Here is a 26649-nt window from a genome sequence, read left to right as displayed (position 1 = left end):
AGCAGTGTCTTGTAGTTTGAAGTCACTGAGATGCTAGACGTGTTTATCATTATAGCATAACCTAACCCATACTGGTTGATACAAGCATTAAATCCAGCTGAAGTATGGTGTTGTGGGGCCTCCGTGAGCAAAGACTTCCTGGAGGAGGGACCCCTGAGCTGAGTCTCAGGTGATGAGATAACTCAGCGATGGCAAGCGTTCCAGTGATAACCAGAAGTCAGTGCATGAACAGCGGTCAGCTCCAGAGAGAACAGTTTCTCCAGCACTTGTTCAGCTAAAGTTATCTCTGGATCACTTAGGAAGATGCTCCAGAATCCTTCCTGGCAATGGGCTCTAGCAGCTGGCTGGCTGGCTGACTGGCTGGCTGGATGAACAGATGGTGGGAAAGTGGAGCTCAAGTGTGAGCACCCTAATGAAATCTTCTCTGACATTCCTCCTCTCCCCATCCCATCCTCCTACTCCCCACACCAAATCAGCAATTTCTTACTTAGAGTTCTTGGATCTATAACACGTGCTTCTGTTGTAGCAGTTAAGAAACAACTAATTTACACTAGGAGATTTGGGAAGAATTCCCCAGAGGAGACATTTGGCCTTGAAAAAATGTGTAGGCCACACAAGGAGTAGGGTACCTGGAAAGCCTGTCAAGTTCCTTTATTTCTATTTCCTCACTTACATTCATGCACAATTTAAGTACCCCATTTCATAAGCAAGAAAACAGTAGAAAGAAGAAGTAACTTTTCTAATATCACATCAATTGTATAAGAGAACCAATGCTTAAACCAGGACTCCATCTCATACCTAATATTCTTTATCCTGTGCCATATCGCTGCACATGAGGGAAGTTCATAAGAAGGTTTAAATTGTGATGTACAGATTTTGCTTGACCTGCATGGGGTTATGTCCCAATAAACCCACTGCAAGTTGAAAATGTTGTTAAATGAAACAGGTCACCAGCCCAGGTTGGGTACATGAGACAAGTGCTCGGGCCTGGTGCACTGGGAAGACCCAGAGGGATCGGGTGGAGAGGGAGGTGGGAGGGGGGACCGGGATGGGGAATACATGTAAATCCATGGCTAATTCATTTCAATGTATGACAAAAACCACTGCAATGTTGTAAAGTAATTAGCCTCCAACTAATAAAAATAAATGGAAAAAAAAAAATTCCTACTGCTTCAGCTAGAGAGAACTCAAAAAAAAAGAAAATGCATTGAATACACCTAACCTACTGAACCCCATACTTTCCCAGTCTACCTTAAACAGACTCAGTATGCTTACTCTAGCTCCAGTGCGGCAAAATCATCCAACACAAAACTTATTTTATAATAAAGTGTGAACTGTCTCTTGTAACTTATTGAATACTGTACTAAAAGTGAACAGCAGGATGGTTGTCTAGATACGGAATGGTTTTGCGTGTACTGTTTTCCCCCCATGATCGCATGGCTACCTAGGAGCTGTGGCCCAACATCACGACACATTGTACCATATATCCACTAGCCAGGGACATGATCAAAATTCAAAGCATGCTTTCTACTGAATGCATAATGGATATTTGCTTTTGCAGAATAGTATATGGAACAGTCATTAAGTCGGAACCCGTCTGTGGACAGAAAAAATCACCAAATTATGTTGGTTTCAGTTTATTAGACATGAACATAGAAGAGTTTATCATATATGATATCCTTGTTTTATACAAATTGGAGGTTACTTAGGCTGAGCGTATAGAGTTGTGGTGAAAATTAAATAATAAAATATCTGTAATTGGAGCTTTGCTCTCTGTCATTGCAAGTCCCTCCTGCCTAAGTACTATTGTTCAAAGAACTCGTGTCCACCTTTGCAATTCTCTTTAGCCAGCCAGATTCTGAACGCACTTCCTGTGTGTGTGACAAATCTCCTCTGGTGTAAAGCAGAGCCCACATCCCACCCTAGAAGCCAGAGTGACCAAAATCACCTTCCCAGCCTCCCTTGCAGGAAGATGCAGGTCAGGACCTAGGTCCTGCCCATCACACACCGCTCCCTGGACTTGCCCAGGGAGACAGAGAGCCATAAGCAGATGACCCTTGTGCCACCAAAGCTGTCCAGGTGGTCAAGGTGGCAGCATCTCTGTCCAGTCTCTGAAGGCAACGGCATCCATACCTCCTGCAGCATCTAAGTTGGGAGCAGGAGTGACAACTCTCTGCTGCTTTGGGACAAGGCTCCTGACTGCAGAGCCTTGCGGTGGTGGAGGTGGAAACTCAAATAGACATGGAAGGAAGTGTAGGGTGTGTTCAAAGCCAAAATCAGGGATAGGATTCTCCAAAAATGGTATGAGAAAGAGAGGACTTGGAAGCAGTCGGCAAGTTGTGTGGCTTCGATGAGTATTGTCTGTGAGTGGGACAGGTGATGGGAGATAACAACCAAAAAAGTAAGTTGGTACCAGATCTCAGGGCAGCCTGTGTACCCACTTGCTGTATTAGTTGGGCATTGAAGAGTTAACTCAGCAGGGCTGAGGCAAGACAGCACCTCCCCGAGAAGTGTAGACCAGATTTAGTGAGAACACTTGGAAGGTTGCTGTGATCATCCTGCTTCAGCCTGGTTAAACCTGTAGGAGTCAGAAACTGGCTATCTCGGCTTCCCCTCGTGTAACTCATTAACACCACACACCTTTCCACAGGAGGAAAACAAAAGCAAAGCATCAGTGTAGCGCTAAGAGTCGGAGTAAAATGTGGTGGCTGGACAAGAGAGCTTTTAACTTCTCTTCCACCTGAGGAAGCTAAACACCTTGAAAGTGCCTCCATCCAGCACTTTATCAGAATGTGAGTTAGGAATCAAAGAACTTAAAGGGGAAGTTCATTCCTCTGAAGAGGGAGTATGGCAACTGTGTACAATAAAAAAAAATTATTATTTGGTGATACAGAGCTCCTAAAACCCTTGGAGTCTCCTGAACCATGAAAGCCTTTTGTCGGCTAAAGAGATGGCTTAGGTCCAAGCTGTATCAGGTCTTGATACCACCATGTGCGGCCTTGGACAGCTAATTGATTATGCTGCCTGTGTCTCAGTTTCCTCCACCTTAGCAGAGTTATAACACTTCACAGGGTTGTTTATAAGTAGAGTTGGGACTTCCCAGGTGGTTCACTGGTAAAAGAACCTGCCTACAATGCAGGAGATGCAGGTTCAATCCCTGGGTTGGGAAGATCCCCTGGAGTAGGAAATGGCAACCCACTCCAGTACTCTTGCCTGGAGAATTCCATGGACAGGGGAGCCTGGTGGGCTACAGTTCATAAGGTCACAAAAGAATTGGACATGACTTAGTAACTAAATAGCAACAATCAGATGAGTTAGTGCAGGCAGAGCACCCAACACACAACACATGCTGACAGCAGTAATAGTCATAAATATTGTTATGGACAGATTCACCCTTAAAGAGGGGGAAAGAAAGGAATGTTAATAGAGCCTCTATTAGCTACTCTGAATTGGGCTAGGAATGCTATAATTAATTCATTCAAGTTTAAACTCATTCATCTAAGCATGTGATGAATGTCATCCCCTCAACAAGTGCCAAGTCCTGTTCTATGTCTGGGAATAGCACAGTGACCAAAAAATGAAAATCCTTGGTCTTATGGGAATGGGATTCAGAGAAACTGAATAACTTCCTTTCAGTCACATGTTAGTAAGGAACACAGTGTGAATTTCAAGTCTGTATTCCTATGACGCCTTGGGGTTCTACTCACAACCCCCCAGATGAACTTATTCAAGTTGTCCTGTTTTCAGAGAAGGAGCAAATCTTCAAAACGCAGATTAACAATCGTATGATTGGAATACTTTTCTTTGTAACAACCACTGTCTGCTTGATGGTCATCCTTGACAAGCAGGGTCTTAGGACTAGCAATTTGGTGAAACAGTGGGAGGGTGGGACTGACTGAGCCCCAAGCCCTACCCTGGATTCGTGGCCCATTCCAGCAAAGAAGCTGAAGCTCAGAAGATAGTGTCATACAAAAAGTGGGGAGCTAGGGGAGGGAGACTATGACTACTTTGGATAAAATATATGCAAGGAAAGGAAGCTATCATTAATAGCCTTGGGTACATGAAAGAAGAAACTAGAATAAGATTCTACTTGAATCTTGAAGAGGTAGAGGAGAGAAAGATACAGGGGAAAGAGAAAGGTAAAGAAGACACAACATTTTAAAGGACATTCTTGGCCCACTGCCACCACCATCTTGAACTGAGCTGTCTGAGTTGGGTGCAGACGTTTCCCCTTGGAATCCTGGTCTGAAGTGTCCAGTGCAAGGCCTCCATATGCAGTTCCCTGTGAGCAAGTGAAACTATACGAAGCATGAAGGAAAAAAAGATATACCAGAGAGGAGAACAAGATGGTGGGGAGCAGGTGGACGTGGAGTACATCTCCCTCCACAGATATATCAGGAATACACCTCCAGACACAGAAGTGCATGCAGAACAGCAGCTGAGAGCAGACAGGAGGACCTGACCAGTGAAAAAGAATAGATAGAACTACATAAAACTCGGCAGGATGAAGGAACTTGGGGGGAAAACAGGAGTGTTAGTAGGACTGGACCTGCCCTCAGCAGGTGGGGGAACTGAAGCAGGGGTTCGATGCCCACATCGGGGCAATTGTCTGAGTCAGAGGACAAACATTTATTGCTGAGAGTGAAACAGCTGATCTGTGGCAGCCTAAATGGAATGAGAATTGGACAGTACTTGCCACAGCCATACACACCCTGGACAGGGACGCCGGTCATCTGGAAGGGGCAGCGGCTGGGAGCTGGGGTTTAGGGATTGTGGGGCAATCCCAGGGTGAGGGCTGCTGCTGACTGCGAAGAGATAGATGTGAGGGAGGAGATCATGGTGGGAAATGCCTGTAGAGGAAAGCCAGGCAGCCACGGAAGCAAGGCGATACCAGTGAGTCACGCGTAGAGGGTGGAGCCATCACCATAGCCTCTCTCCCCACAGGCCAGTATTGGCAGCTGAACAATAGAGAGGCTGGCCCATCAAACACCTGATGCACTGAACTACAGAGTAGGACCCCACCCAGGGGCCCCTTTAAGTAACTGATGTGCTGAACTACAGACTAGGATGCCATCCAGGGGGCCCCGTTAAGCACCTGATGCACCAATCTACAGAGTAGGACCCCAGCCAGGGGCCCCTCTATATGCCTGATGCACCGAATAGCAGAGAAGGACCCCAGGCAAGGGAACCCTCTAAGGCCTGAACGGGTGGAGCTACAGAGAGACTGGCCAAAGAGGCCTTCTGATCAACAGCTACAAGAGGCTCGAAAAAAGACTCTGATAGGGTCACAACTCCTGCGGTGGAGGCAGTCCGTGTCCCTGCACACTTGGTGCTACCGGGGCCCCTGCAAGCTAAATAACTGAACCTCCTTCACACTCAACTCTCCCTGGGGCAGAGCTGCCACAGGCAAAAAAAGCATTGCGTCTATGCGTGCAGGGTCGCTTTGGTAGTGTCCAACTCTTTTCGACCTATAGACTGTGGCCTGCCAGGCTTCTCTGTCAGGGAGGAGGGTTCTCCAGGCAAGAATACTGGAGCATATTGGCCAACACTGCTCGCCATACCCTTCTAGAGCATTATATTTCCTGCTGCCCGAGCCGCCAACCCCCCTGAGTACCTCGTGGTGTCAGAACCCTGCACCTCCTCCACACCTGCCCCCACAGGGGCAAACCCAAGCCCTCCAGGGCAGCCTCAGGAGCAAACCCCAGTGGACGACCACATGCAGAGGTGGAAATAAAACCACAGCTGAAACCCAGGGGCAGTGTGGCTGAGGAAGAAGACCCAAAACCTTCCCACCAGCTGTACAAGCTGCAGATTAAATCCACACGATCAACTAGGCAGACTCTGCGTCTATGGAATATACAAAAGGACACTGAGAGCTCCCGCAAAAGAAAACGCACTAGTTCTGACAGCTGCGGGCACTGGAGGCAAGAACACACAGGAGCAGGACCAGATTGGAATCTGAGCTGCCCCCACAGCAGGTCCAGAGACGAGCACAGTGTTGGGGGGCATCCTAGGGAGGGGAGGTGGACTGTGGCTCCCAGCGAGGGAAAGGACCCTGACAGCAGCGACTCAAGAGAAATATTTATTAGTCTTATGTTTTGACTTGTTCTGCAGAATCTTTTGGATCTTTTTTCTGCCCCCGCTCCCCCCATTGTAGTTGTCAATTTCATTGGTGCTATGAAATCTGATTAAGCTTTTCAGTTTGTTTTTTTCTCAGTCACATTGTTTTTATTGTTGTTATAAACCTCTGCCTCTATGTTGGGCTTTTGCAGTTCTGTGGAGTTTTCCTTTTCTCTCTCTCTCTTTTTTTAAAATTTAATTTTTAAGCCTATTATTATTTTTTCTACATTTATTCCTTTGTTTGCTTTTCCTACTGTTCTTTTCCCCTTGCAGTTAACCTTTAATGTATATAAATCTTTATCTACCTCCATTTAACTTTGCATATCTATTCTTTCTTTCCTTTCCTCTCAACATATTTGTTAGTTTTATTTTCATTGTTTATTCCCCAGTTGTCACCTTCCTTTAGTTTTGTTTTCCAGTTTGTGCTTTAGTTCTGTTCTTAACTGGTAGGAAGAATATTTGATTTCCTTGGTTCACCAGGTCAATCTGTTGTACTTTATTTTTCTTGGGATGTCTTGATTTTACTTATGGGTGTATATGCATATGTGTATATTCAGTTACATTTTTATTGTTGTTATAAACCTCTGCCTCTATTTTGGGTTTTTACAGTTCTTGGAGTTTTCCTTTTTTTTCTTTTTTCCCTTCTTCCTTTTTTTCTTTTCTATTTTTAAAATTTTAATTTTTAATTTTTTAAACCTATTATATTCTTCTACATTTATTCCTTTGTTTATCTTTCCTACTGTTCTTTTCTGCTTGCAGTTAAACTTTATATAACTCTTCTTCATCTACCTCCATTGAACATTGCATATCTATTGTTTCTTTCCTTTCTTCTCCACATATAGGTTAGTTTTGTTTTCATTGCTTTATTTCCCACTTGTCACCTTGTTTTAGTTTTGTTTTCCAGTTTGTGCTTTAGTTAGTTTTGCTCTTAACTGGTAAATATAATTTTTGATTTCCTTTGTTTGCTGGGTCAATCTACTGTACTTTATTTTTGTTGGACTGTTTTGACTTTGCTTATGGGTGTACATGTTTATGTGTATATTCCATTATTTTAATTATCATTTGCCTGATTTTGTACCTACCGTTTATCTGGGGTTCATTTTTGGTTTCTCATTTTTGGGTATTTGTTTTAATCTCAATTAATGCAATAAAATAACAAACCAATTGTGGAATCTTTGTTCCTGAGCAGAGATCAATCCCTGAGTCTTTGAAGTGGAAGCACTGACTCCAAGACCCTGGGCTACCAGAGAACTAACACTGATGCTGCTGCTGCTAAGTCCCTTCAGTCATGTCCGACTCTGTGTGATCCCATAGACGGCAGCTTACCAGGCTCCCCCATCCCTGGGATTCTCCAGGCAAGAACACTGGAGTGGGTTGCCATTTCCTTCTCCAATGCATGAAAGTGAAAAGTGAACGTGAAGTCGCTCAGTCGTGTCGGACTCTTAGCGACCCCATGGACTGCAGCCTACCAGGCTCCTCCATCCATGGGATTTTCTAGGCAAGGGTACTGGAGTGGGTTTCCATTGCCTTCTCTGGAGAACTAACCCTAGGGAGTATCAAACAGTGAGAATTCCCACAAAGGAAACCACTTGAATACAAGACCAGGCATCACCCAACCATCAGTAGCACCCTGTGTAGGATGCCTCATTTAAACAACAAACAAAAAAAAATACAAACTCAGTCATCAGCAGATAGGATCACCACCTCTCTCAGCTTCTCATCAGAGGAAAAGCAAACAAACAAACACAAATTCAGCACAAATTTCACCCTATTCAAGCTTACACAAACCCCTGAACCTAACTTAGGAGGGCAGAAGCCAAAAGGAAGAAAAAAATTTAACCTTGAACCCTGGGAAAAGGAGACCTCAAACACAAAAAATTTTTTTAAAAAATGAAAAGGCAGAGAAATACCACACAAATGAAGGAAAAAAACTATAAACATAGAAGTCCAAATAAACAAAGAGTAGATAGGCAAACTACATGAAAAAAGAATTCAGAAAAATGATAGTAAAGATGATCAAAAACCTTGAAAACAAAATGGAGAAAATGCAAAAATCAATTAGCAAAGAGCTAGAAGAATTAAAGAATAAACATAGAATAAACCCAACACAATTACTGAAATTAAAAATATTCTAGAAGGAATCAGTAGCAAAATATCTGAAGCAGAAGAGTAAATCAGTGAGCTAGAAGATAAAATGGTGGAAATAATTTCTGAAGAGCAGAATAAAGTAGAAAGAATGAAAAGAACTGAGGATAGTCTCAGAGACCTCTGGGACAATATCAAACACACTAATATTCAAATTATAGGGGTCCCAGAAGAAGAATAGAAAAAGAAAGAGTATGAGAAAATTTTTGAAGAGATTATAGATGACAATTTCCCCAACATGGAAAAGGAAATAGTCAATCAAGTCCAAGAGGCACAAAGAGTCCCATACAGGAGAAACCCAAGGAGAAACATGCCAAGACACATACTAATCAAGCTAACAAGGACTAAACACAAAGAAAGAATATTAGAAGCAGCTAGGGAGAAGCAACAAGAAGCATACAAGGGAAACCCTGTATGCTTAAAAGCTGATCTTTCAGCAGAAATTCTGTGGGCCAGAAGGGAATGGCAGGATATATTTAAAGTACTGAAAGGGAAATATCTACAACCAAGATTACTGTATTCAGCAAGGATCTCATCCAAAATTGATGGAGAATTAGAAAGTTTTTCAGACAAGCAAAAGTTAAGAGAATTCAGTACCACCAAACCAGCTTTACAATAAATGTTAAAGGGAATTATATAGTCAAGAAATACAAGAGCAGAAAAAAGATCTACAAAATCAACCCCAAACAAGAAAATGGCAATAGGAACATATATATCAATCATTTTTTTTCCATTTATTTTTATTAGTTGGAGGCGGCAAGGGTGGGGTGATCTGAGAGAACAGTATCGAAACATGTATATTATCAAGTGTGAAACAGATCACCAGTCCAGGTTGGATGCATGAGACAAGTGCTCGGGGCTGGTGCACTGGGATGACCAATACTTACTTTAAATGTAAATTAATTAAATGCTCCAGCCAAAAGACACAGACTGGCTGAATGAATACAAAAATAAGACCCAAATATATGCTGTCTACAAGAAACCCACTTCAGACCTATAGAGACTATATGTCTATAAAGACACATAGAGACTGAAAGTGAGAGGATGGGAAAATATATTCCATGCAAATGGGAAGCAAAAGACAGCTGGAGTAGCAATCCTCAAATCAGACAAAACATACCTGAATATGAAGATTACAAGAGGTAAGGAAGGACACTACATAATAATAAAGGGATCAATCCAAGAGGAACACATAAAAATTGACAAAGACATAAAATGAGAAATTGACAGTAATGCAATAACAGTAGGACACTTTAACACCCCACTCACACCAATAGACAGGTCATCAAAACAAAATTAATAAGGAAACACAAGTCTTAAATGAGATGTTAAATGAGATGGATCTCATTGATATCTTCAGGACATTCTATCCAAATGCAGAAGAATACACCTTCTTCTCAAGTGCACATGGAACATTCTCTAGGATAGACCACATCTTGGGTCACAAATCAAACCTCAGTAAATTTATGAAAATTAAAATCATATCAAGCATCTTCTCTGACCACAATGTTATGAGACTAGATATCAATTGTAAGAAAAAAAAAACTGTAAGAAACACAAACACATGGAGATTAAACAACACATTTCTAAATAACCAACAGGTTAGAGAAGAAAACAAGGGAAATCAAAAAATTTCTAGAAACAAATGACAATGAAAACATGACAACTCAAAACCTTTGGGATGCAGCAAAAACTGTTCTAAGAGGGAAGTTTACAGCAATACAATCATAACTCAAGAAACAAGAAAAACATCAAATAGACAACCTAACTTTACACCTAAAACAACTGGAAAAAGAAGAACCAAAAAACTCCCAAAATTAGTAGAAGGAAAGAAATCATAAAGAACCAAGCAGAAATAAATGAAAAGGAAGTGAAAGAAACAGTAGCAAAGATTAATGGAACTAAAAGCTGGTTCTTTGAAAAGATAAACAAAATTGACAAACTTTTAGCCTGACTCATCAAGAAAAAAAGAGAGTAGAATCAAATCGACAAAATCAGAAATGAAAAAGGAGAGGTTACAACAAACAATGCAGAAATACAAAGGATTATAAGAAACTATTATTAACAGAGTGAGTGAGTGAAAGTTGCTCAGTCATGTCCAACTCTTTGCAGGCCAGAATACTGGAGTAGGTAGCCTTTCCCTTCTTCAGGGGACCTTCCCAACCCAGGAATCGAACCCAGGTCTCCCACATTGCAGGCGGATTCTTTACCAACTGAGCTAACAGGGAAGCCCATTATGAACAACCATATGGCAATAAAATGGATAACCTGAAGAAGTGGACAGGTTCTTAGAAAAGTTCAATCTTCCAAGACTGAACCAGGAAGAAATAGAAATTATGAACAACCCAATTATAAGCACTGAAATTGAAGCTGCGATCAAAAATCTACCCCAAAACAAAAGCCCAGGACCAGGTGACTTCACTGGAGAATTCTATCAAACATTTAAAGAAGTGCTAGTGCCTATGCTTTTAAAACTCTTTTTAAAAATTGCAGAGGAAGGAACACTTCCAAACTCATTCTATGAAGCCACCATCACCCTGATACCAAAACCAGACAAAGACAACACAAAAAAAGAGAAGAACAGGCCAATATCACTGATGAACATAGATGCAAAAATCCTCAACAAAATTTTAGCAAACAGAATTCAGCAGCACATAAAAAAACTCATATACCATAATCAGTTCAGTTCAGTTGCTCAGTCATGTCTGACTCTCTGCAACCCCATGAATCACAGCACACCAGGCCTCCCTGCCCAACACAAACTCCAAGAGTTTACTCAAACACATGTCCATCGAGTTGGTGACGCCATCCAGCCATCTCATCCTCTGTCGCCCCCTTCTCCTCCTGCCCCCAATCCCTCCCAGCATCAGGGTCTTTTCCAATGAGTCAACTCTTTGCATGAGGTGGCCAAAGTATTGGAGTTTCAGCTTCAGCATCAGTCCTTCCAATGAACACTCAGGACTGATCTCCTTCAGGATGGAATGGTTGGATCTCCTTGCAGTCCAAGGGACTCTCAAGAGTCTTCTCCAACACCACAGTTCAAAAGCATCAATTCTTCAGAGCTCAGCTTTCTTCACAGTCCAACTCTCACATCCATACATGACCACTGGAAAAACCATAGCCTTGACCAGACAGACCTTTGTTGGCAAAGTAATGTCTCTGCTTTTTAATATGCTGCCTAGGTTGGTCATACTTTCCTTCCAAGGAGTAAGTGTCTTAATTTCATGGCTGCAATCACCATCTGCAGTGATTTTGGAGCTACAAAAAATAAAGTTGGGCTTATTCCAAGAATGCAAGAATACTTCAATATATGCAAATCAATCAATGTGATACACCATATTAACAAATTGAAAGATAAAGACCATATGATAATCTCAATAGATGCAGAAAAAGCCTTTGAAAAAAATTCAGCACCTATTTATGATTAAAACTTCTCAAAAAATGGGCACAGAAGGAACCTACATCAACATAGCAAAGACCATATATGATAAGCCTACAGAAAACATTATTCTCATTCCCACAAGATCAGGAACAAGACAAGGGTGTCCACTTTCACCACTATTGTTCAATATAGTTCTGGAAGTCCTAGCTATAGCAATCAGAGAAGAAAAAGAAATAAAATGAATACACATCAAAAAAGAAGAAGCAAAGCTCTCACTGTTTGCAGATGCCATGATACTGTACATAGAAAACCCTAAAGATAGTATCATAAAACTACTAGAGCTAATCAGTGAATTTAGAAGGTTGCAGGATAAAAAATCAATACACAGAAATCACTTGCATTTCTATATACTAACAGTGAAAAATCAGAAAGAAAAATTAAGGAATAAATCCCATTCACCATTGCAACAAAAAGAATTAAGTACTAGGAATAAACTTACCTAAGGAGGCAAAAGAACTGTAGACAGGAAATTATAAGACACTAATGAAAGAAATCAAAGATGACATAAACAGATGGAGAGATATTCCATGTTCCTGGGTCAGAAGAATCAATATTGTGAAAATGAGTATACTACCAAAAGTGATCTACAGATGTAATGTGATCCCCATCAAATTACCAATGGCATTTTTCACAGAACTAGAACAAAAAGTTTACAATTCATATGGAAACACAAAAGACCCCAAATGGCCAAAGCAGTCTTGAGAAAGAAGGATGGAGCTGGAGGAATCAACCTTCCGGCCTTCAGATTACACTACAAAGCTACAGTCATCAAGACAGTGTGGTACTGGCACAAAAACAGAAATACAGAACAATGGAAGAAGATAGAAAGCCCAGAAATAAACCCATGCACCTATGGGTACCTTATTTTTGACAAAGTAGGCAAGAATATACAATGTGGCAAAGATAACCTCTTCAATAAATAGTGCTGGGAAAATTGGACAGCTATATGTAAAAGAATGAAATTAGAACACTTCCTAACACCATACGCACAGATAAACTCAAAATGGATGAAAGACCTAAATGTAAGATCAGAAACTATAAAACCCTTAGAGGAAAACATAGGCAGAACACTAGATAACATAAATCAAAGGAAGATCCTCTATGACCCACCTCCTAGAGTAACAGAAATAAAAACAAATGTAAACAAGTGGGACCTGATTAAACTTGAAAGCTTTCACACAGCAAAGGAAACTATAAGCAAAGTGAAAAAACAACCCTCAGAATGTGAGAAAATAATAGCAAATTAAACAACTGAAAAAGGATTAATTTCCAAAAATATACAAGCAGCTTATATAACTCAGTACCAGGAAAACAAACAACCCAATAAAAAAGGAGGGAAAAGACCTAAACAAACATTTCTCTAACAAACACATGAAAAGATGGTCAACATTGCTTATTATTAGAGAAATGCAAATCAAAAGAACAATGAGATATCACCTCACACCAGTCAGAATGGCCCTCATCAAAAATTCTACAAGCAATAAATGCTAGAGAAGGTGTGGAGAAAAGGGAACACTCTTGCACTGTTGGTGGGAATGTAAATTGATGCAGCCACTATGGAAGATGGTATGGAGGCTCCTTAAAAAACTAGGAATAAAACCACCATATGACCCAACAATCCCACCCCAAGGCGTATACCCTGAGGAAACCAAAAGTAAAATACACATGTATCCCATTGTTCATTGCAGCACTATTCACAACAGTTAGAACATGAAAGCAGCATAAATGTCCATCAACAGATGAATGGATAAAGAAGTTGTAGTATATATATACAGTGGAATATTACTCAGCCATATAAAAGAACACATTTGAGTCAGTTCTAGTGAGATGGATGAACATACTATACAGAGTGAAGTAAGTCAGAAAGAGAATGATAAATATCATATTCTAATGCATATATATGGAATCTAGAAAAATGATACTGAAGTATTTATTCACAGGGCAGCAATAGAGAAATAGACATAGACATAGAGAATAGACTCATGGGCATGGGGAGAGAGGAGGAGAGGGTAAGATGTATGGAAAGTGTAACATGAAAACTTACATTACCATATGTAAAATAGATAGCCAACGGTAATTTGCTGTATGGCTCAGGAAACTCAAACAGGGCCTCTGTATCAACCTAGAGGGGTGGGATGGGGAGGGAGGTGGGAGGGAGGTTCAAAAGGGAGGAGATATATGTAAACCTATGGCTGATTCATGTTGAGGTTTGACAGAAAACAACAAAATTCTGTAAAGCAATTATCCTTCAATAAAAAACAAATTAATTTAAAAAATCACATTCTTGGAAAATAAAACATAATAAACATGAAAAACAGCAAAAGAGTTGGAAGATAAAGTTCAGGAGATTTCCAGGGAAGTAGAAAAGAAAGAACTAGAGGTAGAAAATAGATGTTAGAAGAATGAGCCAGAAGGTCCAACATCCCAATGATAGGAGTTTAAAAAAAGTAAAGGGGAAGGAAATCATTAATAGGTCAAGAAGTTTCCCTAAATGGAAAGATATGAGTTGTTAGAATGAAGAGACCACCAAGAGGGCATAATAATAGATGCAAATTGACCCCTATCATATGGGCTCAGAGCGTGCACAACGAGATCATATCCAGAGAGTCAGGAAGCAGAGTGTCTTAAGACTTCTCAAAGGGAACTCCAGGAGAAGAAAGATAAAATTATGTGGAAAATTATTTCCAACCTAAAATCCATTCAAGCTATCAATATGATCAGAGAATAAAGAATTTCAGGAATGCAAAGTCTCAAAAACATCCCCTCAAGATGCTGATAGACAGTGTGCTCCACACAGAGTAAATCAAGAATGGGGAACACCCAGGGTGCAATAAGAAGGAGATTCCAGGAGAGAGGAGCTCAGGGAACTGCAGGAGGGTGGTGGACACAGAGTACCACCTAGTGCTGTGCAGCTCAAGAGTTAGGCAAGGTGACGGCTGTTGTTAGTAAAATCGCTGCTGTCACAGTGCTTTGCAACCCTAAGAAGAAAGAACCTGGCTTAGATCATCACCTCTCATTTACTCATCCAAAATACCTGCTCAGTGCCCCATGCCCACGGAGTTACTGAAAGCATCCCTTTTTCACCCCACTGAGGAGCCCAGAGCCACCCACTCCCCTGTAGCTGTATTCCCAGCAGATGCCAGTGTGAGACACAAGTGCCTGCTCTTCCAGATCCGCAGACCAGTGATCTCTGACTCCCAGGACTTTCAAGACCCTGCCTGATGACTTTCCCTGGAGAGGGTCCTGCAAATTCCGAGTCAGTGAATCCAGACTGAAATCGGTAGCTATGTATCTTACCATTTTGTATCTTCCATCTTCTTCTGAAACAGCAATGCTGCCTTTCCCTTGCATAACTTGTTTTGTGTTGGTCACAGAGGTACTCAAAACCAAACAGTACACTGTTTCTGGTTATATTCTGAGGGAACTGAAATATAATGAATAATTGACACAAAATTGGGGATGGGTGGAGTAAAAGGAATGGGCAGGGAAACGGTACCCGGAGTCTCCCCAGGCACTGACGAAGTTCTAGTTCTTTACCTTACTGGTGGGCTTATGGGTGCCTGTGTTACTGCTTTTCTTTCACCCTTCCAGATACTTCTCTTTATACATTTACTTCTGTTATATCTATAAAAATATGAAATTATAAAACCTCATGTCATTATTATGGAATGTGAATTAGAATAAAAGATTCATTTTTAAAAATCCTGAAAAATGGGGAAGAGTATAGGGATGAATCTTTAAAGCATGGTTTTTCAGTGTAAAAAATTATTTAATGCCAAATTATATATTATTTGGTTTGGAGTCAAATGAATACAAGCTTTAAAATTTATGTTGTATCATCAAAATAGACTAAAAAGAAAGAAGCTGCTTTTATAACCTGATATATGGAGTTCTTTCATTTTGCACTTTAAAAAAATGAGTGCCCACCCCAACACACACACACACTGTCTCTGAATTTTGATTTTAAATGATGAGATAGAAGAATTATAACTGTTATTTCAAGAAATTCTCAAAAAGCACCATGTAGACATGTATAACAAATGGTGTAAACAGCCATGGTTTGTGGATTGGATGATTATCCTCAACTGTCATGTTTGTGTCCAAAAAGAATAATAATTACAACGCATTCAAACCCTTCAAATATGCTTAAATTCATGAGTTCATATTGATATCAAGTTTTAAAAAATACTTATTAACTGCATTATGAGAATGGTAGGGAGCTACCTCATTTTGGAAACAGGCAAGTAAAAAGAAAGAATCAAACACCTTTTTTGCCTTTCTTATAAACTATACCACTGAGTAAATAAGAGAAAGTTTATCTTTACAGAAGTATTCTCACTAATAAATAAAAAAGCATGACAGGTTAAAGTATCAGCATTTTACCACCTAAAGCAATAAAAGACCAAAACTACCATTTGCCATGGTGGAGCTACTGTGATTACAGAAAGGACCGCCAGACACAAGGGGCCTAGTGACAGAAGCACCAACAAGATCTGTGAATTAGCCTTGCAAGAGCACTCAGACATAACCTAGATATTCTCAAATCATTAGACCTAACTATGAGTTTATAGGATATATACCTAGAACAATATATGGAGAATACTTTGAGGGCACAACCATAAAAAACCCAGACAATGAAAAATTCTGTAGAACAAACAACCTGGTTTCTTTATTAAATAACTGCAAGAGAGAGAAGGTCTACAGAGTAAAAGAGAATTAAAGGCAAAAAATCAGTAGTAATGAGGGTATGATTCTAATCCTAATTCAAATGAAGACACTGTAAAAAATTATGAGACCATCTGGAACACTTGAACATGGATATTTCATAATATTGTTAGGTTGTAGGTGAGATAAAGATAGAGTAATTGTGTATATGAAAAAAAAAGCTTTATCTTTTAGAGGTATATGCTCAAATGCCACCAGTAAAATAGACTGATGTCTAAGATTTGCTTCAAAATAACTCAGGAAGCTGGAAATGGGTGGCTATGGGGATAAGATTGAGCAAGACTGGTCATCTGTCAATAACTGTGGAAGCCAGTGATGGCTAAATAGGATTTTCAAATTATTCTCTTTACTTTTATATTTTTTTGAAATTTTCTCACAAGAGAAATTTTAAAAGTTTTTGCCTCAAATAAATAGTAAATTACTGTGTGGCTCACAACAAGCTGTGGAAAATTCTCAAAGAGATGGGACTATCAGACCACTTTACCTCTCTGCTGAGAAACCTGTATGCAGGTCAAGAAACAACAGTTCAAATTGGACATGGAACAATGGACTGGTTCCAAATTGGGAAAGAAGTATATTAAGGCTGTGTATTATATTGTTACCCTGCTTATTAACTTCTATGTAGAGTACATCACGTGAAATGCCAGGCTGGATGAATCATAGGCTGGAATCAAGATGCAGGGGAAAATATCAAGAAACTCATATATGCAGAAGATACCACTCTAAGGGCAGAATGTGAAGAGGAACTAAAGAGCCTCTTGATGAAGGAGAAAGAGGAGAATAAAAAAGCTGGCTTAAAACCCAACATTCAAAAAACTAAGATCATGGCATCCAGTTCCATCACTTCATGGCAAATAGATGGGGGAAAAGTGGAAACAGTGATAGATTTTATTTTCTTGGGCTCCAAAATCACTGCAGATGGTGCCTGCAGCCAAAAATTTAAAATACACGTGCTCCTTGGGAGAAAAGCTATGACAAACCTAGACAGTGTATTAAAAAGCAGAGACATCACTTTCTTGACAAAGGTCTGTATAGTCAAAGTTACAGTTTTTCCAGTAGTCATGTACGGATATAAGAGTTGAACCATAAAGAAGACTGAACACTGAAGAATTGAGGCTTTCAAATTGTGGTGCTGGAGAAGACTCTTGAGAGTCCCTTGGACTGCAAGGAGATCACACCAGTCAATCCTATAGGAAATCAACTCTGAATATTCATTTGAAGGACTGATGCTGAAGTTGAAGCTCCAATACTTTGGCTACATGATGCAAAGAACTGACTTGTTGGAAGATGCTGGGAAAGATTGAGGGCAGGAAGAAAAGAGGATGATAGAGGATGAGATGGTCAGATGGTATCACTGATTCAAAGGACATGAGTTTGAGCAAACTCAGGAATATAGTGAAGGACAGGGATGTTTGGCACACTAAAAAGTTCATGGGGTTGCAAAGAGTCGGACATGACTGAGCAACTGAACAACAATAAAATATTTGTGGTATATATGATTAACAAAGGGTTTCTGACATTAATACAAAAAATTTCTTACCTATAAATGAGAAAAAGAAGTCACAAAAGGACAAAGAATATGGACATGCTTCACCAGAAAAGAGATACAAAGGGCCAATGAATATATGAAAAAGAATTTGAACTCCTTAAAATTAAAGAAACTACAAGGAGTGAGCCTAATTCTGGAGAAGAAAGTGAAGGAGTAATTATGAGATTTCTCATAGACTTGGAAGAAAAAGAAGAGTCAGCATCCAAGCAAGTCTCTTGAGATATGCTGTATACTCTGTATGTGTGTGCACACATAAATAAAATATATGAACAAAGTCAAGAAGATAAATTTAAACAGTTATAGACATTCTTACTTCATTAAACACATAATTGGGATAAAAATAGACCAAAAATTTTCATCTAAAAAGTTAAGAAAGTGCTTCAAAATTATTTTAAATGAGATGGTACTTTGTATTCTGCCTGGGACTCCAGTCCTATAAGTTAAAATATTCTCAAAGAAAACTTTAATGCCAACATAAAGGGTGTTGTCCAGGCCAAAGACAATTCCCCAAGACATGGAAGATGACTGAGCAGACTCTAAGATGTTTAAAGCCACCTTAAGTAAGGAAAATGCTGATAAGTTCCTGACATTACCAACCCCACTTTCCAGTGGGAAAAAATGCTATTGTTACAAATAAACATCACTATACATCATGGAGTTAAACAAAACACACAACAAACTAAATTTAAAAAGTGAAGACAATAGCAAATTACCATTCAAAGTAAAAAGTAGCAACAGCTGAAAAATGAGACCAACTCTAAAAGCATTTATGATGCAATTTTTTTCCCGAAATTGGGACAAGTTCAACTCACTGAGCATGGACATCTAAGAGATATACAACCTGACTAGTATTGTATGTCAGAATATTTTTTCCTATACAAAAATAATTCAGGAATATCTACTCATTTAACAAAATTCAGCTGAGACATAAATGGAGAATGAAAAGCGTTTGCCTTGACCTTCTCCCACAATGCAACTGTAACAAAGGAGAGCAAACCTGACTCCACGTTAGACCTGCTTCTTTAGCTCTAACCCTTGTGCTTTGTTGCCTGTGCTTAGTCATGCTGGCTCTGCACCTTTGTAAAAGAAAGTTGCTATAGCCTGAAATATACTTAATAGCCCATTCTCAAGGCTCTGACCTTTCAAAGATAACACTTTTCCGTTTATGTATTCAAAGCATAACACTTTTCCGTTTATGTAAGATAAAAGCTGCAGAACAGAAAATAACAATTGTCTTGTTGGAGGAACTTTGTGATCAGACCTACAGCTCCAAGAACAAAGGATTCCTTCTCTAAGAAGTTTGCAACAACCAGCCACACCTCCTCCCCTTTTAGTATAAAAGAAGCCTGGATTTTAACTTTGGAAAGATGGTTCTTTGGGACACTAGTCCACCATCTTCTCAGTCTGCTGGCTTTCTGAATAAAGTGGCTAGTCCTTGCCTCAACAGCTCACTTCTCGCAGTGTGTTGGTCTGTCATGAGGCAAGCAGTATGAGCTTGGAGTCAGTAACACAACTTGGAAGAGGAGATACAGGTAACGGGGAAGAGAAAAGAGTTCTATTTGATAGCCAAAGTATGGAAACCAATAAAATGTCTGCCAACAGAAGAATGGATGAAGAAAAAGACAGTGTATACATACAATGGGATATTATTCAGCCATCAGTAACATCAAATATTTAACTTTTGTTTTTGGCGTGAATATTTAAATTCTACTCTCTTAGCATATTTCAATCACACTTGACCCCTGAGCAACCCAAGTTTAAACTGCACAGGTTCACTTACACATGGAATTTTTTCAATCCATACATACTACAGCACTACATGACTCAAGGTTGGTTGAATCTGTGGATGTGGAACCACAGATATGGAAGATGGACTGTACAATTTAGGCAGACATTTTACTTCAAGAAGAACTGGCCTGCCTAACCTGCATGTCGCTCAAAGGTCAATATCATATAGGGTTATCAACTATAGCGTAATGTTATACATTAGATCCTTAGGGTTTATTCATCTCATAAATGAAAGTGTGTACCTATTTACCTACTTCTCCCTATCTCCTCCATTACTCAGTTCTTGGCAACCATCATTCTATTCTCTTTCTATGAGTTTGATGTTTTATTTTAGATTCTGTGTATAAGTGATACCATGCAGTATGTGTCTTTCTTTGTCTGAACTATTAAACTTGGCATAATGCCCTCCAGATTCAACCTTGTTGTTGTACATCACAGGATTCCCTTCTCTTAATTACCTTGATACATACTTACATGTTAAATATCTTACAATTCTATTGGTCAACTATACCTCAATAAGCTTTAAAAAAGAGTTCTGTTTACACTATTTTGTCTAAGATGACTATAAACATAGACCCAGTAGTAATTTCTAATAGATAGTTCAATAAGAGTTTGGTGCTCCCAGGAGAAGGCAGACCTGGAGATACAAATGGATGAGTCACCAGCACTGAGGTGATATTTAAACAATGGGATTGAACAAGATTCTATAAGGAGAGAATGGAGATTAAAAAGGGGCAGGATTGTGAACAAAGCAGTGGGCACCCTAGCTTTTATTGAATTAAATAAAGTCAGAAATATAAATTAAAATGATAGAAGTGAGTTTAACATTTGTTCTTTGCTCTCTGAAAATCCATTGATGCTAATTTTAAAAGAAAAATAAGTAAAGTTGCAGGATATAAAATTAACACACAGAAATCCCTTGCATTCCTATACACTAACAATGAGAAAACAGAAAGAGAAATTAAGGAAACAATACCATTCACCATTGCAACAAAAAGAATAAAATACTTAGGAGTATATCTACCTAAAGAAACAAAAGACCTATACATAGAAAACTATAAAACACTGATGAAAGAAATCAAAGAGGACACAAACAGATGGAGAAACATACCGTGTTCTTGGATTGGAAGAATCAATATTGTCAAAATGGCTATACTACCCAAAGCAATCTATAGATTCAATGCAATCCCTATCAAGCTACCAAAGGTATTTTTCACAGAACTAGAACAAATAATTTCACAATTTGTATGGAAATACAAAAAACCTCGAATAGTCAAAGTAATCTTGAGAAAGAAGAATGGAACTGGAGGAATCCACCTGCCTGACTTCAGACTATACTACAAAGCCGCAGTCATCAAGACAGTATGGTACTGGCACAAAGACAGAAATATAGATCAATGGAACAGAAAAGAAAGCCCAGAGATAAATCCACGAACCTATGGACACCTTATCTTCGACAAAGGAGGCAAGGATATACAATGGAAAAAAGACAACCTCTTTAACAAGTGGTGCTGGGAAAACTGGTCAACCACTTGTAAAAGAATGAAATTAGAACACTTTCTAACACCATACACAAAAATAAACTCAAAATGGATTAAAGATCTAAATGTAAGACCAGAAACTATCAAACTCCTAAAGGAGAACATAAGCAAAACACTCTCTGACATAAATCACAGCAGGATCCTCTATGACCCACCTCCCAGAATATTGGAAATAAAAGCAAAAATAAACAACTGGGACCTAATGAAACTTAAAAGCTTTTGCACAACAAAGGAAACTATAAGCAAGGTGAAAAGACAGCCCTCAGATTGGGAGAAAATAATAGCACAATGAAGCAACAGACAAAGGATTAATCTCAAAAATATACAAGCAACTCCTGCAGCTCAATTCCAGAAAAATAAATGACCCAATCAAAAATGGGCCAAATAACTAAACAGACATTTCTCCAAAGACAACATATAGATGGCTAACAAACACATGAAAATATGCTCAACATCACTCATTATAAGAGAAATGCAAATCAAAACCACAATGAGGTACCATTACACACCAGTCAGGATGGCTGTGATCCAAAAGTCTACAAGCAATAAATGCTGGAGAGGGTGTGGAGAAAAGGGACCCCTCTTACACTGTTGGTGGGAATGCAAAGTAGTACAGCTGCTATGGAAAACAGTGTGGAGATTTCTTTAAAAAACTGGAAATAGAACTGCCATATGACCCAGCAATCCCACTTCTAGGCATACACACTGAGGAAACCAGATCTGAAAGAGACACGTGCACCCCAATGTTTATAATAGCCAGGACATGGAAGCAACCTAGATGCCCATCAGCAGACGAATGGATAAGGAAGCTATGGTACATAGACACAATGGAATATTACTCAGCCATTAAAAAGAATTCATTTGAATCAGTTCTAATGAGATGGATGAAACTGGAGCCCATTATACAGAGTGAAGTAAACCAGAAAGATAAAGACCATTACAGTATACTAACACATATATATGGAATTTAGAAAGATGGTAACGATAACCCTATATGCAAAACAGAAAAAGAGACTCAGATGTATAGAACAGACTTGTGGACTCTGGGAGGAGGCGAGGGTGGGATGTTTCAAGAGAACAGCATCGAAACATGTATATTATCTAGGGTGAAACAGATCACCAGCCCAGGCTGGATGCATGAGACAAGTGCTTGGGCCTGGTGCACTGGGAAGACCCAGAGGAATCGGGTGGAGAGGGAGGTGGGAGGGGGGATCGGGATGGGGAATACATGTAAATCCATGGCTGATTCATGTCAATGTATGACAAAAACCACTACAATATTGTACAATATTGTAAAGTAATTAGCCTCCAACTAATAAAAAGAAATGAAAAAAAAAAGAAAAAAAAAGGTTAATCTAATTTGATTAGCGTGTTTCACCAGACTGGCAGTCTTCAGTCATCCTCCTAATTCTAGAAAATGAGCTGTGCCTTTTCTTCCAGGCACCTATCACACGCCTCTGCTATCATTGATGAGGCATCAAGTCATTTTCATTGTGGGATATTTGGTGCTTCCAAACCTTTGATCATAACTTAGAACTGAACACAGAATATCATTGACAGAACTATGGGCCCATTGGGAATGCTGCTCATGTGTGTCATCTGCTCTAATTTAATTTCTCCAGTGTAAGAAAAGCCTTCAATTGCAATTTGGGCCGAGTATGAGTAGGCAGCTCCCAACAGTTAACGACAAATGCATTTCTCTAGCGATTGAGCTTCAAATTGAAGGAGGAGAGAAGAAAAGAGCTGGAGATCATCTGTGAAAAACTGTCATCCAGTTTGGCCTCCCATTCCCCACTAGTTTGTCCTTTCTTCCAGTTTTTTTCTCTGCCAAAAGGGAGAAAACTTGGCTGGATGCAAGAAGCACTGTTGAGGTCCTTCACCAATCACTTTGGGAATTTCCTTGCAATAGTTATACTATGTGACGACTAGGCTTGGCTATGGTACAGTTGTTTGGTCAAACTCTAGTCTAGATGTTAACATTTTAATCAAATTACCCTCTATAGTACAGGTAATTTAATCGGTTGAAGGCCTTTATAAACAAAGACTCAGGACTCCCAAAGAAGCAGCACTCCTGCTTCAAGACTGCAACATAGAAACCCTGCCTGAGTGTCCGGCCTGCAAATTTCAGAGTGAAAACTGAAGCATCAACTCTTCCCTGAACTTCCAGCCTGCCCATCTCTGTGAACCAAGTCCTGAAAATTAATCAGTCTCAGTAGACAGATAGATAGGTGATAGGTAGATTGATAGTTATAGATGATAGATAATCATAGAAGACAGATGATAGATAGATGATAGATAGATGATAGAAGTAGATCCATCTCCTATTGGTTCTATTTCTCTGGGGAATCATGTGTAATAAATTTCCCTCCTCTCTTTCTCCAGCCTTTTCACCACATCTGCCCAGATAAATGCAAAGTGGCAATCTGCAGCCCTTGTAGCAGGCTTTGTGCCAGAGGCTGAGGAGTAAAGGTGATGTGCTGTGACCCCGGGCAATTGTGACTCCAGCACTTCAGAGGCATGTGGACAAGTGATATGAACTCTGAGCCTCAGTGACTGGACAACAAGGGCTGGACATGGACTCCACATCTGAGCTCAATGTGCTTTTCAAAATCAGCATGTAAATGCTCTTATAAGAAGCCAAGAGCTTTTTCTCCAGTGCTATCTATAACATCAAGGTAAACAGATTTAAGTAAATCATCCCAAGGGAGTGTCTAAGGGAGAAGGAGAGGATGGTCCCTCAACTTCTGTACAATGTTTGCTTAACTGAGTTTTTCCTGTTGTTCAATTTCTGATACAACCAACCAAATGGCTCTCAATGCTCACCATATTCAAATTTTTACATGAAATTAAAGCACACCCCTACTCTGTAGAGAATTTGAACTCTATTAGAATTAACAATATGTTATAGTTGGTTGATCTCTTTTGAGGGCTATTGGCAGGAGACGTAACAGATGTGGATTTGATCCCTGGGTCAGGAAGATCCCCTGGAGGAGGACACAGCAACCCACTCCAGTATTATTGCCTAGAAAATCCCATGGACAGAGGAGACTGGAGGGCTGTGGTGCATAAGGTTGCAAAGAGTCAGACACTACCGACGCTGCTTAGCACACACACCCTATCGCTTTCAATTAAAAGAGTAATAATAAGAAAGAAAAAGTAAACTCACAAAGAACTAAATAATTCAGTCTTAAGCATTTGTTCAAAGAGAATCACACCCACCCAGAACCCATGTTCAGGCTTCAGGGGACTTTTTTCTTTGGGCCAAATCTGGAACTGGATGTTCTCAGGTTTAAGAAATGCCTTGTTGCATAGGTAGGAGTTTGGAGAAGTACAGAGTCTGATGACGTAGGTGGTAATGCAGAGATTTAACAGAAAGGCCACTGAATTTGGAATCAGGAATTCTAGGTGGCCCCTTCCACCTTTTAGCTACATGGCTTCAAGAAAGGCAATCACCTCAACCTCAATTGTGTATCTTTAAAATGGATTAACAGCCTCCACGTCACCATCTTCAGTTTGTTTAGTTTTTTTAAATCAAATAAGTGTAAGTGCATTGTGCTGCATTTTACTAATATGAGCTCTATATTACATGATGACACTGCATACGAGGCTTAGTGGTTTCATCTTAGCAAAAAATCCAGAAAGGGATTCCCTGCTCCTTATTCTTCACAAAAGGCAGAGAATTCCAGAAAAAACAATCCCCCTTCTGGTCATGCCCTACCTGATGGTTAAGACTGACTGTTTCACTACCCGGGGGAGTAGTGAGATCTGAGATCTTTTCTAGCCCAAGTATCAGACTTTTTCACATGATGCCTAAAGCAGGAGAGGCAAACGGTAGGAGGCTCAGGGCTGACTCTCAGTCTCGGGGTAGAAGGTTTGCTTTCAGGACCAAGTTTTTGAGTTGTCTCTTTCTTCACCCTAGCCCTGAACTCTGGAGACACTTGGGTATCTGTGCATCCCAAGAACAGCAAACCCTGCACCTCCTTAACCAGGCAGAGAAATCTCAGAAGTCTCCCAAGCCTGACTTAATGTAACATTGCTACAGAGTGCTGAATGGACACCATTTTCTCTGGGGATCTACTTATATTATCACATGACAGGAGTCTCCCAACAGGACCAGAGCCATAAAAGGGGGGACTTGAGCCATAAAAAGAGGAACAGCAGCCTTCTGTTGGAGGCTGGCCACTGGACTCAGGGTGCAGCCAGGAGCCAATACCAGGGCTCAGAGAGCAGAACTGAGCAGGAATAGTGAGAAAATGTGACTGGAGCCAAATAACAAGTAACAGCTAACCTTCAGTTAGTACTTCACTATACCAAGCTTCCTGATAAGCATTAACATGATCTATTTCATTTAACCCTCATTTAGACAGTGTGAGGCAAGTACTCCATAGTGTCCGACTTACAGATGGGGAAACTGAGGCTCAGGGTGGGTGTATCTAGTCCGACATGGCACCAGTTGGCTGCAGAGGATTTGCAATCAGGGATCTGAACCTCTACGCACTCCGCTGTCTTCCCAGGATATCGCCTCCTTGTTACAAGCCTCATTTATTTTGGTCATCCTAAGCATTTTCTCAGTGACCCAAATAGATAATGTCCAATTTAAAACTGTTGATCAAGGATCAGTGAATATGAGTGGCAATGGGAACCAAGGGAGCAGCTGGTAGAAAAGAACCTCTTGCTTCTACCAGATGGCATTTATTTGGCCTGGCATTTATTTTAGCCAAGTCTGTTCCTCAAAGCGGAAGCCAAATACTTGATGAGGAGGATCAGTTGGCTATGTTAATCAGTCACCTGAGATATGTGAGGTCCTAATAGGCTACTTTTTACCATATATACTAAAACATATCTAGATATAGCAGCGTCATTGCCTCCACTGTAAAGAAAAACATCAATATTATAAAAGCAAAGCATAGGTGCTTCCATCAAATAGATGAGAAATTAACAATAGTTTCTATCTTGCATGTAATTATAATTGCTGCTGGGTAGCTGATGCCTTCAGCTTGGTAGATGCAGGGATCTCTGAAGTGAAAGACAGCTAGCCTGAATATCTCACTGATGCTTTTCAGGTGGGCTTTGTGCTGTTAGATCTCTGAGAGGAGGTGCCAGGCATCCAAGGCAAATGAAAACCTCAGGATTTATCCCCTGCTGAATGTATGGTTGTCTCCGGGTAAAACCCAGTAAGAAGGGAACAAAGGGGAAAAAAGAAGCTTGCTAGCTACCCCATGTCCTCTGGTTTGGAGAGATTATGCTTGACACTGTGAAAAAAATAATGCTAATAACATCTCCATGGCTTCTCAACATATGTCCTCACCCTGTCCTGTTCAAAAAGGAATCTGCAGTCC

At 40.0% G+C, this 26649-nt stretch overlaps 1 long non-coding RNA gene across 2 annotated transcripts in view; it reads right to left on the bottom strand.

Annotated features, from left to right (window-relative positions):
* The window catches only part of LOC110146279 (uncharacterized), a 93976-nt gene that overhangs the window by 63080 nt on the left and 4247 nt on the right, over positions 1–26649 (bottom strand). For both annotated transcript variants that reach the window (XR_002316481.2, XR_002316480.2), the window contains exon 2: positions 15245–15331. This is a non-coding gene — a long non-coding RNA (uncharacterized lncRNA). The remainder of the gene's footprint in view (positions 1–15244; positions 15332–26649) is intronic.

This window comes from Odocoileus virginianus, chromosome 16 (genome assembly GCF_023699985.2).
Source record: "Odocoileus virginianus isolate 20LAN1187 ecotype Illinois chromosome 16, Ovbor_1.2, whole genome shotgun sequence".
Taxonomy (NCBI): domain Eukaryota; kingdom Metazoa; phylum Chordata; class Mammalia; order Artiodactyla; family Cervidae; genus Odocoileus; species Odocoileus virginianus.
This window is presented reverse-complemented; position numbering and strand designations above follow the sequence as displayed.